The sequence below is a fragment of the Heloderma suspectum genome, chromosome 1 (genome assembly GCF_057233095.1).
Source record: "Heloderma suspectum isolate Gila_16-S chromosome 1, 16-S_ref, whole genome shotgun sequence".
Taxonomy (NCBI): domain Eukaryota; kingdom Metazoa; phylum Chordata; class Lepidosauria; order Squamata; family Helodermatidae; genus Heloderma; species Heloderma suspectum.
The window spans coordinates 373418580-373429818 of NC_139458.1; the positions used below are offsets into that span (position 1 = coordinate 373418580).

The following is an 11239-nucleotide window of genomic DNA, read 5'->3' on the forward strand; positions in this document are numbered from 1 at the left end:
GACTATTCTAAAGCCTTTGACTGTGTGGATCATCACAAATTGTGGCAAGTTCTTGGTGGGATGGGGATACCAAGTCATCTTGTCTGCCTCCTGAGGAATCTGTATAACGACCAAGTAGCAATGGTAACAGACCACGGAACAATGGACTGGTTTAAGATTGGGAAAGGAGTACGGCAGGGTTGTATACTCTCACCCTACCTATTCAACCTGTACGCAGAACACATCATGCGACGTGCTGGGCTTGATGAAGCCAAGGCTGGAGTTAAAATCGCTGGAAGAAACATTAACAATCTCAGATATGCAGATGATACCACTTTGATGGCTGAAAGCGAGGAGGAGCTGAGGAACCTTATGACAAAGGTGAAAGAAGAAAGTGCAAAAGCTGGGTTGCAGTTCAACCTCAAAAAAGCCAACATTATGGCAACCAGCTTGATTGAGAACTGGCAAATAGAAGGAGAAAACATGAAGGCAGTGACAGACTTAGTCTTTCTAGGTGCAAAGATTACTGTAGACATTGACTGCAGCCAGGAAATCACAAGACATTTACTTCTTGGGAGGAGAGCAATGACAAATCTTAATAAAATAGTTAAGAGCAGAGACATCACACTGACAACAAAGGTCTGCATAGTGAAAGCAATGGTATTCCCCGTAGTAACCTATGGCTGCGAGAGCTGGACCATAAGGAAGGCTGAGCGAAGGAAGATAGATGCTTTTGAACTGTGGTGTTGGAGAAAAATTCTGAGAGTGACTTGGACTGCAAGAAGATCAAACCAGTCCATACTCCAGGAAATAAAGCCAGACTGCTCACTTGAGGGAATGATATGAAAGGCAAAACTGAAGTCCTTTGGCCACATCATGAGAAGACAGGATACCCTGGAGAAGATGCTGATGCTTCGGAAAGTGGAAGGCAAAAGGAAGAGGGGCTGACCAAGGGCAAGAAGGATGGATGATATTCTGGAAGTGACGGACTCGACCTTGGGGGGAGCTGGGGGTGGCGACGGCCGGCAGGAAGCTCTGGTTTGGGCTGGTCCATGAAGTCACGAAGAGTTGGAACCGACTGAATGAATAAACAACAACAGGCAGAAAGGCTTCAGGGGAAAAAGTCTTCCTGTGAGACATAGCCAGATGCTCCAATAGTCATCAGTTATTTTAACTAATACCTACTAAGTACATTCCCAAAGTAACAGGGCAGACCTGAGGTGAGGTGAGAATTACTTGGCAATTAGGCTATCCCCTCCTAAATGGACAACCACTTCCTGGCCAAATCACCCTACTATATCAGTGCCAATAGTTTCAAGGCAAGCAACACTGGTCAGTTTAGCCCAGATGAAAGTGGGAAAAGATTAAAATAATGTATTCTATGGTATTTTATAACACTATCATACACTTGTGTAAATGTCACACCACACTCAGTTGTCCACACTGACAGAACCTTGATAGCACATACAGAACCTATATAGTCTTCCTTCCCCTTGGCATAGATTGATGCTACTTGCCAAAGCATTGGGGAGAACAGGAAATACGCACATCATAGTCCATGCAAAACACTTGCTCCTCTTTGCTGAGAGGATATTCTACTGAATCAGAGTGCAATTCTGAACACTCTTACTAAAAAAAGTACTCCCCATTGAACACAGTGGGACTAACTTTCTAGTAAACATGCACAGAATTGCACTGTAACAGAACTAAGTTTCCTCTCAGGAGAAACCCAACTGGGAGAACAAGGAAGAGCAGCCAGTGATGTTCTGGGCCTTGTAAATTATAACAGTCTGAAAAGTAAGGTCCGCCTTTGCCAGTTAAATAAAATGTTCTACCAGGAAGGGGGATTCAAACTTTCCTCCATGAATAATTCTGCTCTTCTACACTTAAAGTGACATATGCAAATGAAGATCCTTGTTTGCAACATGCTGGTTGTTAAAAATGTAGACTGTCCTCTGCATACCCTAAAATATTAAGAGATGAATATGGGTAGCTTATCGTAGCTTTCTTGGAGCCTGCTAATCCTACAAACTGCTAATTGACAAACAACCTCGCTGTCGAAATCTGATTGAGGAGCTAACCAGATGAGACAACTTTGCCATTCTCATTGCCAGTCAAAGGGCCAAACTTTTTTTTTTTATTTTTTAAGTAGACATAGAAATACAATTAGAACCTGAGTATTTGGTAAAAACAAAAACTTCCTTTTTTGTTAACAGCTTGGTTATCTTGTGTGCACAAGCCTACATCATGATGGATAGTCCTCACTAGACTCTCATTTAGTTCCCTTAAATGTAATGAAGCCCTGATTTATGGCCTTGAATTACATGAGTTTCACTGATGCCAGAACTAATATTTTAAGGTTGTTTTTGCACTTCAGTGATCAACAGATAGCAATTTACTGGGCACATTCTCAAGCTCCTATGCAGAGGTTTATGCCCTGAATTATGTGCGCGCGCATGCACACACACACACACACGAGATAATATTTTTTTTTAAGGTGAAAGGGAAATTGTGTGTGTTCAAGCACCTTTATAGCCAGTACCTTAATACATTTTACCAGTCAGCTTTTGACTTTTTACCTATTGTGTGAACTATTGCGATACTGCAGTTTGCATCAATTGCCAGATAGCGCGTGTTAAATGGCTGAAGAACCTAATACCTTATCTTCAGTCTTCTTTTTTAAGGCTAGAAGTATGTATTTCCTTTTATTTTCTTAAATGCATAGTGATGAATGGTCTTTTGAGCATTTGTTTTGTGACTCCCAATTTGAGAAATTGCTTTGCTGAACAGCTGAGTTCTATTTTCTTTGGGAACTCAAATCTCCGTCACTTGTCCCTTCTGATAATTTCAAGAACAATTTTTCAGACAGCTCTGAGATGCATTCTCAAATGCATCTGCAAAAAGTAACACTAGAGAAGAGTGCTTGAACCAAATGAAGCATCTTCATTTACAAGTAAATTGACTGATGCTGGCTTACTAGAACTGTCACCACTTTACCAGAAAGTCAAATTGACTTCCCGATGGGTCTGTATGTGTAGAGCAGTCATGCAGAAACCCAGGTCCCAGTGTATAAGCAATTTGCTACTTGAGCATGTTTCTGACATAGGGGTTGATTTTGGAGTTTGATTTTTACATAACTGCTTATTTCCTTTGTATATACCCTTTTAAGGGATAATGCTATCTATTTTATTACAGATCTATTCTCCTCATTTGAGGAAACCCAAACTGTTTAAACCAAATTTCTGCAATAATCCTGACAATGAAGATGCTTTCCTTAGGAAGTGAAGTCCTGGCAGAAAGACAGAGCACTTTACAGGAATAGGCATTCTGGAAGCATAGAAGCGAGATTTCAGTTCTCATTTCTTTTTGTGATCATTTTGCACCATACGTTGACTAGCAGGTGCCAGAAGTTGATTTCATCTAAATTTACAATCCAAATTGTAAAAAACAAAACAACAAACAATGATTGCTTGCAAATAATCACAATTGTTCATTTAGATTTAGTTCCGCTCTCCAATGAAAATGTAGACTGAAAATGTAAATATAGCAGCAAGTTCCATATAGGAAGTGGACCAGCTATCTCATGACAAGGTGGTGTACTGTGCTAGCTGGTAGTAGCTGGCATAACTCCCTTGGATGGAAAGGCATAAAGGGTCACAGCTGGCTTTCACCCTCTTGCCTGGTGCAAGAGCTACAGCAGTGAAAGTCATTTATAGCATTGCAGCGTGTGCCAATCTACAGTACAGGGTGTTACGCTTTTAGATAGAGATTCTGCTGGTTTGGAATAACAACTCTGTACTTCTGTGTATGCCGGAGAGGCCAGGAAATAAACCGGCACCAGCAGGTCACAGCCATGTCTGTTTTCATAGAGGTCATTTAAAACACAACCAATATATGAAGCTGGTAGAAAGAAGGTTGGACTTGCACCAGAAATACTTGGCTTCAAGTTCCTGCTTCAACATGAAACTCACCAGATTTTCAGGCAAGACACTATTTCTCAGCTTGATCTGCCTGTCTTTCAGCATGTTTTGTTTGATGGTCAGATGGACAACTCCAAGTATACCACAGGAGCATCTTGGAGGAAGAATATGATACAAATGTGACCAACGAACACACAGACTGTGAGGAGGGATCTTGAATCCATGAAACTGGAGATGTAGGATTAAGTACTATGATCCAGTAGTCAGTGATATCAGGAAGCTGTAGCAGCTGAGAAAGTCCATGGGACTAGAGAAACAGAATAACTCACTTCCTTTACTTTCTCCAGAGTTAATTCAGCAGTCGCTCTTTTCACTTCCACTCTCACCCATTACCTCTATGCTTTTCCACACTGCCTACCACCACACTGGCCATGAAGTGTTTTTTCTTCCTTTTGCCTGGCTTTAGCAGACAACTAGTGGTTATGAAAGACCCCCAAGGTGGGTTCCTGAGAAGGTCAATTTAATATATTAAAATCCCTAAGCCATTCATGTTTAATACAACATAATATAAAAAGAAAAAAATAATAAATAATTAAACATTAAACATTACAAAACCATAACAATAACAATAAAACAGGGTAGTATTATATAAAGAAGAAATACAGGCGTACAACTATAGCTCACTATTGTAAGTCCCACCACTGCAAACTTTCCAAACATCACACAGGGTTTGGCACAAGTTACAGACAACCTGAATAAATAGCTGCTGAACACAACACTGGGCTCAGATGCATTTGATTTTTAAAAAAGGATTCGAATTCGAACAGTTCTAAGGGCTGTGCAACTGCTCCAGGTGACACTTTCCTGATAAGATGAATAGAAATACCTTCACAGGTTTGCTGCTCTAGGATCTGTGTCAAGACCCACATATCCCGAGGCTAACAGGAATGTCAGGCAAGGTTGTCAAAAACTCAGAAAACACATCACCCCATATGAGCTGTCAGCACTCTTTGAGACAGTCACATATGGCTAAACAACAAAAACTGTCAAATATCCTAATTGCCTTCTTGCAACTTTCAGAATGTGCTTTTCTGTCCTGCTGCGATTTGACTTGGCAAGTCATTATTGAGGGGCTGGCATTATTCTGGCTTGAATCAATTACCATCGATTTTTTAAAATATGTCTTGGTCACCATTAAGGGCAAAAGCCCTCCCCAAGTGACTTACATAGTAAAATCCTAATAAAAGAGCAAAAATCACTAAAGTCAATGAACTCCAGCAATAATAACAAACACCCAGCCCAAACAGCCCAGACAGTGCTACAACCTAAAACCCATTTGCAGCTAAAAACCAAGAACACTCTAGAAACGCATTCAAGGAAAGGCCTGATAAGACTTTGGTACCTTCCTAAAAGCTGGGAATAATGAGGCTCGATAGATCCCAGATTGGAACCCATTACAGAGGTGTGGGGCCACTGTGAAAAAGGCCTCCCCTCGTGTACTTGCCCACTTAACTGCCCTCAAAGGTGAGCAAGTGAGAAGGGCCTCTGTTGCTGATCTCTAAGTGTGAGTAGGCTGATACAGGTGAAGGCAGTCCTTGAAGTAACTTGGTCCCCAAATCGATTAAAGCTTCGAAGGTTAAAAACAGCAATTTTAATTGGGATCAGACCAGTGCAGGGCTGTAATGAATTGAGCTGTAACCAGTGCAGTTGGTAAAGTACAGGGTTACGTGGTAAGCCTATCTCATCCCCACCAACACTTGAGCGGCTGCATCCTGCACCAACTGAGGTTTCTGAGCTGTCTTCAAGGGCTTCCCCACATAGAGCACATTACACTAGTCCAGTTTAGACAGAACTAGTGCACGGATAATTGAAGCAAGGCCTGTCATTTCTAGGTAGGGCTGGCAGGTTGTCAGATTCACTTCTAAAACTTTTATTAAAGTATAAACAAAACAAAACCCATGATAATAATTGTGAATTAAAATTGAAAGATTGAAACAAACCAGTTTTTTAAACATTTCGTTAAATGATATAGCTAGCTATAACAAGGAAGCAACAGGCTTAAGGGTCATGTAGGTATGGTTTTCAATAGTTCTAAAATCACCAGGACTATCTGTTTTCTCTATGCAGGGTAAGGGGGAAATTTGTTGCATTTCCTCTTATGGAATGTCCTCCCATCTTCAGCTCTACAATTTTTCTTGGAAAATTCCTCTTCTAGCCATAAACCCATTCTGGATCCTAAAATCCTCCTTTACTCTTGGATAATCCACCCCCAATGCAGACCAGTGATCATCAGTCTAAACCCAGCCTCTAATCCAGATACTCCTTCTGTACTCATGTGTATTAAATGTTCGCAGCTTTGAGTAGTCTTCCGATATACGAATATAGCTGGAGGCTGAACCAGCAGCTTACCCTCAGTCTCATGCTATCTAGGCAAGCTTACTAGAAGAAGAGGCCAAAATTTGCTCCTTGCCCAGACTTCCAATCCAGATATGTAATGAAGAGGTGTTAAGTGCAAACCATGGAAAGTCTTCAATAGATGTCTTAGAGAATCCACCAAGTAGTTGTCCTTGGCACACCATTGTAATGTAGCATAGTGTAGCAGAAAGGGAGAACAGGTGCTTCATTAGAAGCAACCAAATTTACTCTTCCTATGTTTGCTTGCAAAAAAGGAAACACATTGGTCTTCTTTTGGAAAGAAAAGCTCTGTTTTGCCTTTCTGTCCCAAACATATGACATTGCATCAGATAGGGGTGCATCTTCTGTCCATATAAAACTTAATCTGCATAGTAATAAGCCAGAGCTCAAATCCAGATCTAACCCGTAATGATATTCTAATATGGATCTACCATACTTTCTCTTAGATAAACAAAGGTAAGCAGTCTTATTCTGAAAGAGGTCACATTACAAGTCAGAGGACACACTGGTGTTCGGATGATCATGGAGGCAAAACAAGCCATCATGGCTTCTCCCCCTGGCCCACGCATGTTGCATGCACAACCATAATTTGCATAATTACCTGTGCTGCAGCATGGGTTGCTGTGTTGCTTGAACCTGGTGCGTGGCGCACCGGGTTTGGATGGCATGGCAACCCATGCTGCAGTGTGGGTAATGATGCAAATTATGCAGCATGCATAGGGGCAAGGGGAGAAGCCACAATGACTTCTTTTACCCCCATGATCGTCCAAACCCAGACTATGTACAAATACAGCTATGGACTATCATGAGCAAAATCTGCTGCTTCTCCCATTTCCACTACTAAGAATACTATTTTCTTTGCTTTTGCACTCTTGTAAATCTTGGTTTTCAAGAACCAACATGTATTTTCTCAATCTGTGTGGATCTAGAACAGCAGTGGAAGAAAAACTAATAATAGTAATAAGATTCATCAGCCCATCTGAAACTTGGCTAGCCCAAGGGCTCTCGTGACACAGTTCACATCATCAGTTTTTAATCCATTGGGTAAAAAAAAAAAAAATGGACCAGTGGTCACAGATCTACAACAACGACACTGAGCCACCACAGTTACACAAGTGAACACTTTCTAGCTCTGCTATGTGCTAGTTGGCTTCCTAACGCACATCATGCTTAGTAGGCTACTTGGAAAAACATTCAGCACATAATTCAACACATTAAAAAAATGATTTGATTTTGTGTGTACCACACATTTGCTCCTTCTATATGGCTTGCAACACAGACAAAATAATTAGGGCCAATTTAAATCAAGTAATTTAGGTAATTATCTTGTTAATGAAAAATGATCTCCTCTACGAGATTTATGACTAGCAGCAATGTCACCTCCATTTAGCATGGTTTGTATATAATTTCTTGCTCAGATCAGATGCCCGAGGGGACCTAGTGAAGATAAATAACTCTTAATCTGTCTTTAATGGAACTTACATGTCTTGTTCAGAAGCTGAAATAGAACTTTAAATATCAAGGCCTAGACTCAAGACTGGTGTGGGGAAAGAGGATATTATCTTGTATGATTATGCAGTACTAAATTCATAGAGTCATAAGAACGTAAGAAGAGCCATGCTGGATCAAACCAAGGGTCCATCTAGTCTAGCATTCTGTTCACACAGTGGCCAGCCAGCTGTCAACCAGGAACCAACAAGCAGGATACAACTGCAATAGCACTCTCCTGCTGATGTTCCCTAGCAACTGGTGTACACAGCATACTTCCTCTGATACTGGAGGTAACACATAGTCATCAGGACTAGTAGGCATTGATAGCCTTCTCCTCCAGGCATTTGTCTAACCCCCTTTTAAAACCATCCAAATTGGCAGCTGTCACTATATCTTGTGGTAGTGAATTCCATAGTTTAACTATGTGCTGTGTGAAGAAGTACTTCCTTTTATCTGTCCAGAATCTCCCATCAATCACCCGATGACCCTGGGTTTTAGTATTATGAGAGATGGAGAAAGAAGTCTCCCTATCCAGGTTCTCCACACCTTGCATAATTTTGTATATCTCTAACATGTCTCGTCTTACCTTCCTTTTTTTCCAAGATAAACAATCCCAGCTGTTATAACCTTCCCTCACAGGGAAGATGCTCCCGCCCTTTGATCATTTTAGTTGCCCTTTTCTGCACTTTTTCCAGCTCTACAGTATCTTTTTTTTAGGTGTGGTGACCAGAAATGTACACAGTATTTTAAGTGTGGTCACACTGAAGATTTCATAGAATCATAGAATAGTAGGGTTGGAAGGGGCCTACAAGGCCATCAAGTCCAACCCCCTGCTCAATGCAGGAATCCAAGTCAGAGCATCCCTGACATGTGGCTGTCCAGCCTCATCTTGAACGCCTCCAGTGTGGGAGAGCCCACCACTTCCCTAGGTAATTGGTTCCATTGTCGTATTGCTCTAACAGTCAGGAGGTTTTCCCTGATGTTCAGCTCAGATTTGCATAAAGGCAGTATGATATTAGCAGTTCTATTCTCAATTCCTTTTCTAATTATGCCTAACATGAAGTTTGCCTTGTTTACAGTGGCCACACACTGGGTTGACATTTTCATGGAGCTGTCCATCACAGCCCCAAGATCTATTTCTTGGTCGGTCACCACTAGCTCAGATCAGGTTATACTTGAAGTTAGATTTTTTGTCTCAACATGCATCATGTTACACCATTTCCATTTGGATGCCCATTCTCCCAGTTTGCAGAGATCCTTTAGGAGCTCCTCACAATCCCTTTTTGTTTTAACCACCCTAAATAGTGTCATTAGCAAACATTGCCACTTCACCGTTCACTCCTAATTCCAGATCATTTATGAACAAGTTGAAAAGCATTGGTCCCAATAAAGATCCCTATGGGACCCCACTATATGCTTCCCTCATTGGGAGAATTTACTTTCTGCTTTTTGTTCTTTAACCAGTTACTGATCCATAAAAGGACCTCTCCTCTTATTCCCTGACTGCTAAGTTTGCTCATGAGTCTTTGGTGAGGGACTTTGTCAAAAGCCTTTTGGAAGTACAAGTAAACAATATATACTGGATCACCCCATCTGCACGTTTATTGATACTCTCAAAGAACTCCCACAGTTCCCCTTGTAGACTGTGGGAATGCTGTAGACATAATATACCTCGACTTCAGCAAAGCTTTCGACAAAGTGCCCCATGATATCCTGATGAGCAAACTAGCTCAAAGTGGGCTAGATGAAACAACGATCCGGTGGATCCACAGTTGGCTACAGAATCGGACTCAAAGACTGCTTATCAATGGGTTCTTCTCAAACTGGGGAGAGGTAACGAGCGGGGTACCGCAGGGCTCAGTCCTGGGCCCAGTGCTCTTCAACATTTTTATTAATGACTTGGAGGAGGAGGTGCAGGGAATGCTGATCAAATGTGCAGATGACACAAAATTGTGTGGGATAGCTAATATGTTGGAAGACATAAACAAAATTCAAAGTGATCTGGATAGACTGGAGCGCTGGGCAGAAAACAACAGAATGACATTTAATAGGGATAAATGCCAAGTTCTGCACCTAGGAAAAAGAAACTAAATGCACAGTTACAAGATGTGGGATACGTGGCTCAACAACACTACAAGCGAGAAGAATCTTGGAATTGTTGTAGATCACAAGCTGAATATGAGCCAACAATGTGATGTGGCTGCAAAAAAGGCCAATGCTATTTTGGGCTGCATTAATAGAAGCATAGCTTCCAAATCCCAGGAAGTACTAGTTCCCCTCTACTCAGCACTGGTTAGGCCTCATCTGGAGTACTGTGTCCAGTTATGGGCATCACACTTTAAGAAGGATGCAGACAAGCTGGAGAGGGTTCAGAGGAGGGCAACAAAGATGATCAGGGACTGGAAACAAAGCCCTATGAAGAGAGACTGAAAGAACTGGGCCTGTTTAGCCTTGAGAAGAGAAGACTGAGGGGAGAGATGATGGTGTTGTTCAAGTCCTTGAAAGGTTGTCACAGAGAGGAAGGCCAGGATCTCTTCTCGATCATCCCAGAGTGCAGGACACGGAATAATGGGCTGAAGTTACAGGAAGCCAGATTCCAGCTGAACATCAGGAAAAAATTCCTGACTGTTAGAGCAATATGACAATGGAACCAATTACCTAGGGAAGTGGTGGGCTCTCCCACACTGGAGGTGTTCAAGATGAGGCTGGACAGCCATCTGTCAGGGATGCTCTGACTTGGATTCCTGCATTGAGCAGGGAGTTGGACTCGATGGCCTTGTAGGCCCCTTCCAACCCTATTATTCTATGATTCTATAACACTAAAAGGTTAGTAAGACAAGACTTACCTTTGTGAAAGCCACATTGATTCTTTTTCATTAGGGCTTGTCCTATTACATTTGTGCTTAGTAATTTAATCTTTAATAATGCTTTCAACCAATTTACCTGGAACAGACATTAAACTAACTAGCCTGTAATTTCCCGGGTCCCCCTGGATCCCTTTTTAAAAATTGATGTTACATTGGCCATCTTCCAGTCCTCTGGTACAGAGGCTGGTCTTAGGGATATGTTGCATATCTTGGTTAGAAGATAGCAATTTTATATTTGAGTTCTTTAAGAGCTCTAGGATACTAGATATTTATTTACTTTCAATTTGTCAATACGGTTGAGAACTCCATCTTTTGTCACCACTATTTGCCTCAGTTCCTCAGACTCCCTTCCTGAAAAAATCAGTTCAGGCACAGGTATCTGTCCCATATCTTCTGCAGTGAAGTCTGATGCAAAGCTTTAATTCAGATTCTCTGCAATATCTTTGTCCTCCTTTAGACTAACAACATCTGGATGCAGAACATTAAGCCTAAGTGTGCCACATGTATGTATGCATTTCATCTCTATACCACCCAATAGCTGAAGCTCTTTGGGTAGTTCACAAAAAA

The 11239-nt window shown here is 41.5% G+C and overlaps 1 protein-coding gene across 11 annotated transcripts in view; it reads right to left on the reverse strand.

The window, feature by feature from the left end:
- SMYD3 (SET and MYND domain containing 3) overlaps nucleotides 1–11239 on the reverse strand; it is a 551565-nt gene that overhangs the window by 200658 nt on the left and 339668 nt on the right. The window lies entirely within an intron of this gene.